Here is a 7,736-nt window from a genome sequence, read left to right as displayed (position 1 = left end):
GGATACACACTGAACACTCACACACCGAATATGGATACACACTGAACACACACACACCGAATACGGATACACACTGAACACACACACACACCGAATACGGATACACACTGAACACTCACACACCGAATATGGATACACACTGAACACACACACTGGACACACACACACCGAATACAGATACACACTGAACAAACACACTGGACACACACACACCGAATACGGATACACACTGAACGCACACACACCGAATACGGATACACACTGAACACACACACACCGAATACGGATACACACTGAACAAACACACTGGACACACACACACCGAATATGGATACACACACTGAACAAACACACTGGACACACACACACCGAATACGGATACACACTGAACACACACACACCGAATACGGATACACACTGAACACACACACTGGACACACACACCGAATACGGATAAACACTGAACAAACACACTGGACACACACACACCGAATACGGATACACACAAAACACACACACTGGACACACACACACCGAATACAGATACACACAAAACACACACACTGAACACACACACTGGACACACACGCACCGAATATGGATACACACTGAACACACACACCGAATACGGATACACACACACCGAATACGGATACACACTGAACACACACACTTGACACACACACACCGAATACGGATACACACTGAACAAACACACTGGACACACACACACCGAATATGGAAACACACTGAACACACACACACACCGAATACGGATACACACTGAACACTCACACACCGAATATGGATACAAACTGAACACACACACACCAAATACGGATACACACTGAACACACACACCGAATACGGATACACACTGAACACACACACACCGAATACGGATACACACTGAACAAACACAGTGGACACACACACACCGAATACGGATACACACTGAACAAACACAGTGGACACACACACACCGAATACGGATACACACTGAACAAACACACTGGACACACACACACCGAATACGGATACACACACTGAACAAACACACTGAACACACACACACCGAATACGGATACACACTGAACAAACACAGTGGACACACCCACACCGAATACGGATACACACTGAACAAACACACTGGACACACACACAACGAATACGGATACACACAGAACACACACACTGGACACACACACACCGAATACGGATACACACTGATCAGACACACTGAACACGGATACACACTGGACACATACACACTGAACACACACACTGAACACACACACACCGAATACGGATACACACTGAACACACACACACACACCGAATACGGATACACACTGAACAAACACACTGAACACACACACACCGAATACGGATACACACTGAACACACACACTGAACACACACACACCGAATACGGATACACACTGAACACACACACTGAACACACACACACCGAATACGGATACACACTGAACACACACACACCGAATACGGATTCACACTGAACACACACACACCGAATACGGAACCACACTGAACACACACACACCGAATATGGATCCACACTGAACACACACACACACCGAATACGGATAAACACTGAACACACACACACCGAATACGGATACACACTGAACACACACACACCGAATACGGATACACACTGAACACACACACACCGAATACGGATACACACTGAACACACACACTGAACACACACACACCGAATACGGATACACACTGAACACACACACACCGAATACGGATACACACTGAACACACACACTGAACACACACACACCGAATACGGATACACACTGAACACACACACACACCGAATACGGTTACACACTGAACACACACACACACACCGAATACGGATACACACTGAACACACACACACCGAATACGGATACACACTGAACACACACACACACCGAATACGGATACACACTGAACACACACACTGAAAACTCACACATCGAATACGGATACACACTGAACACACACACTGAACACACACACACACCGAATACGGATACACACTGAACACACACACTGGACACACACACACCGAATACGGATACACACAAAACACACACACTGGACACACACACACCGAATACGGATACACACTGAACAAACACACACCGAATACGGATACACACTGAACACACACACTGAACACACACACACCGAATACGGATACACACTGAACACACACACACCGAATACGGATACACACTGAACACACACACACCGAATACGGATACACACTGAACAAACACACTGGACACACACACAACGAATACGGATACACACAGAACACACACACTGGACACACACACACCGAATACGGATACACACTGAACACACACACACCGAATACGGATACACACTGGACACATACACACTGAACACACACACTGAACACACACACACCGAATACGGATACACACTGAACACACACACACACCGAATACGGATACACACTGAACAAACACACTGAACACACACACCGAATACGGATACACACTGAACACACACACTGAACACACACACACCGAATATGGATACACACTGAACACACACACTGAACACACACACACCGAATACGGATACACACTGAACACACACACACCGAATACGGATCCACACTGAACACACACACCGAATACGGAACCACACTGAACACACACACACCGAATACGGATACACACTGAACACACACACTGAACACACACACCGAATACGGATACACACTGAACACACACACACACCGAATACGGATACACACTGAACGCACACACTGGAGACTCACACACCGAATACAGATACACACTGAACAAACACACACCGAATACGGATACACACTGAACACACACACACCGAATATGGATACACACTGAACACACACACACCGAATACGGATACACACTGGACACACACACACACCGAACACACACACTGAACACACACACACCGAATACGGATACACACTGAACAAACACACTGGACACACACACACACCGAATACGGATACACACTGAGCAAACACACTGGACACACACACACCGAATACGGATACACACTGGACACACTCACACTGAACACACACTGAACACACACACACCGAATACGGATACACACTGAACAAACACACTGAACACACACACACCGAATACGGATACACACTGAACACACACACACCAAATACGGATACACACTGAACAAACACACTGGACACACACACACCGAATACGGATACACACTGAACAAACACACTGGACACACACACACCGAATACGGATACACACTGAACAAACACATGACACACACACCGAATACGGATCACTACACACACCGAATACGGATACACACTGAACACACACACTGAACACTGAACACACCGAATACGACACTGAACACACACACACCGAATACGGATACACACTGAACACACACACTGGACACACACACACACCGAATACGGATACACACTGAACACACACTGACACACACCCGAATACGGATACACACTGAACACACACTGATCACACACACACACGATACACACTGGACACACACACACCGAATACGGATACACACTGAACACACACACACCGAATACGGATACGCACTGAACACACACAACGAATCGGATACACACTGAACACACACACACCGAATACGGATACACACTGAACACACAAACTGAACACACCACACCGAATACGGATACACACTGCACACACACACGAATAGGAACACACTGACACACACTGAACACACACACACCGGAACACGACACACACCTGAAACGACACACACTGAACACACACACACACCCGAATACGGATACACACTGAACACACACACGACCGAATACGGAAACACACTGAACACACACACACCGAATACGGATACACACTGAACACACACACTGAACACACACACACCGAATACGGATACACACTGAACACACACATTGAACACACACACACCGAATACGGATACACACTGAACAAACACACACCGAAACCGGATACACACTGAACACACACACTGAACACACACACACCGAATACGGATACACACTGAACACACACACACCGAATACGGATACACACTGAACACACACACTGAACACACACACTGAACACACACACACCGAATACGGATACACACTGAACACACACACTGGACACATACACACCGAATACGGATACACACTGAACACACACACTGAACACAAGAACACCGAATACGGATACACACTGAACACACACACTGGACACACACACACCGAATACGGATACACACTGGACACACACACACCAAATACGGATACACACTGAACACACACACACAGAATACGGATACACACTGAACACACACACTGAACACACACACACCGAATACGGATACACACTGAACACACACACACCGAATACGGATACACACTGAACACACACACTGGACACACACACACACCGAATACAGATACACACTGAACACACACACACCGAATGCGGATACACACTGGACACACACACACTGAACAAACACACTGAACACACACACACCGAATACGGATACACACTGAATACACACACACCGAATACGGATTCACACTGAACACACACACACCGAATACGGGTACACACTGGACACACACACACCGAATACGGATACACACTGAACAAACACACTGGACACACACACATCGAATACGGATACACACTGAACACACACACACACCGAATACGGATACACTCTGAACAAACACACACCCAATACGGATACACACTGAACACACACACTGAACACACACACACCGAATACGGATACACACTGTACACACACACACCGAATACGGATACACACTGAACAAACACACACCCAATACGGATACACACTGAACAAACACACTGGACACACACACACCGAATATGGATACACACTGAACAAACACACTGGACACACACACACCGAATACGGATACACACTGAACACACACACACCGAATACGGATACACACTGAACACACACACACCGAATACGGATACACTCTGAACAAACACACTGGACACGCACACACCGAATACGGATACACACTGGACACACACGCACCGAATACGGATACACACTGAACACACACACACCGAATACGGATACACACTGAACACACACACTGAACACACACACACCGAATACGGATACACACTGAACACACACACTGGACACACACACACCGAATACGGATACACACTGAACACACACACCCTGAATACGGATACACACTGGACACACACACTGGACACACACACACCGAATACGGATACACACTGAACACACACACTGAACAAACACACACCGAATACGGATACACACTGAACACACACACACCGAATACGGATACACACTGAACACACACACACACCGAATACGGATACACACTGAACACACACACACACCGAATACGGATACACACTGAACACACACACCGAATACGGATACACACTGAACAAACACACTGGACACACACACATCGAATATGGATACACACACTGAACAAACACACTGGACACACACACACCGAATATGGATACACACTGAACACACACACTGGACACACACACACCGAATATGGATACACACCGAACACACACACTGGACACACACACACCGAATACGGATACACACTGAACACACACACCGAATACGGATACACACTGAACAAACACACTGGACACACACACACCGAATACGGATACACACTGAACACACACACTGGACACACACACACCGAATACGGATACACACTGAACACACACACTGAACACACACACACACCGAATACGGATACACACTGAACACTCACACACCGAATACGGATACACACTGAACACACACACTGGACACACACACAACGAATACGGATACACACTGAACAAACACACTGGACACACACACACCGAATACGGATACACACTGAACACACACACACACACCGAATACGGATACACACTGAACAAACACACACCGAATACGGATACACACTGAACACACACACACCGAATATGGATACACACTGAACACACACACTGGACACACACACACCGAATACGGATACACACTGAACACACACACTGGACACACACACACCGAATACGGATACGCACTGAACACACACACACCAAATACGGATACACACTGAACACACACACACCGAATACGGATACACACTGAACACACACACACCGAATACGGATACCCACTGAACACACACACACTGAACACTCACACACCGAATACGGATACACACTGAACACACACACTGGACACACACACACACCGAATATGGATACACACTGAACACACACACTTGACACACACACACCGAATACGGATACACACTGAATAAACACACTGAACACACACACACCGAATACGGATACACACTGAACAAACACACTGGACACACACACACCGAATACGGATACACACTGAACACACACACTGAACACACACACTGAACACACACACACCGAATACGGATACACACTGAACAAACACACTGAACACACACTCACCGAATACGGATACACACTGAACAAACACACCGGACACACACACACCGAATACAGATACACACTGGACACACACACACCGAATACGGATACACACTGAACACACACACTGGACACACACACACCGAATACGGATACACACTGAACAAACACACACCGAATACGGATACACACTGAACACACACGCACAGAATGCACACACTCACATTCTTAACACACACATTGAACACACACACACACACATGCTTAACACACCCGCACACTGAGCATGCACATGCACACACACGCTGAACACAACCACACACACTGAACACACCCACACCCTGAGCATACACACAGACACATGCTGAACACAACCACACTCACACTGAACACACACATAACATTGAACTCTCTCTCTCTGTGTGTCACAAAGTCACTGTTTCCTGTGTGCACATGGGACAAACCTGTACAGCCTGGTTCTCCTCGGGTGAGCATCAGGCCTCAGCACCGTACCTGCGGGTATGTCAGCGCAGCGGTTACTTTACTGGGGCTCGTACGCCAGAGGTCTGGTCTCATATTCCAGAGGTCACAAACTCCACCATGTGGCTGTTTAAGAATTCAAATTCAGTTTAAAGAGCAATAAACATGGAAATGAGAAGCTACTGTCGGTGAAATCACCATAAAGAAATCCACGAGGTTCAGAAATGTCCTTTCGGGAAGGGAACCTACTGTTCTTACCGGGTCTGACCAACATGTAGTGCAGTCAGTCCCACAGCAATGTGGTGGAAGCGGTCCAACCAGCCGCTCAACAAAGGGCCACTCAGGGTGAGCAATATAAATGCAGTCCCTCACAGTGACGGTTGCCTCTTGGGAATGAATCAATCTTGTAAAAAACAAAGTAAAATATGTGGAGGGCTCTGAATAAATGTATGTTGTTTCTCTCTTTGCAAATAGGAACAAATCCTGGTTTTCTGATGTACAAACCCTCAAAATTCACCAGGACAAAAAGGGTGGGTGAGCAATACTAGGACAAATAAAACTGGGTTGCCCAGGGTTCAAGGGTTGGTTGGCAGAGATGACATGCCACCATGGCAGCCGGTTGGGAAGGAACATCCGCAGCCTGGTCCCGCTCCAGAGGACTCG

This window comes from Scyliorhinus torazame, chromosome 25 (assembly GCF_047496885.1).
Source record: "Scyliorhinus torazame isolate Kashiwa2021f chromosome 25, sScyTor2.1, whole genome shotgun sequence".
Classification (NCBI taxonomy): Eukaryota; Metazoa; Chordata; class Chondrichthyes; order Carcharhiniformes; family Scyliorhinidae; genus Scyliorhinus; species Scyliorhinus torazame.
The sequence above is the reverse complement of the archived record's forward strand: the minus strand, read 5'-3'. Positions refer to the sequence as shown.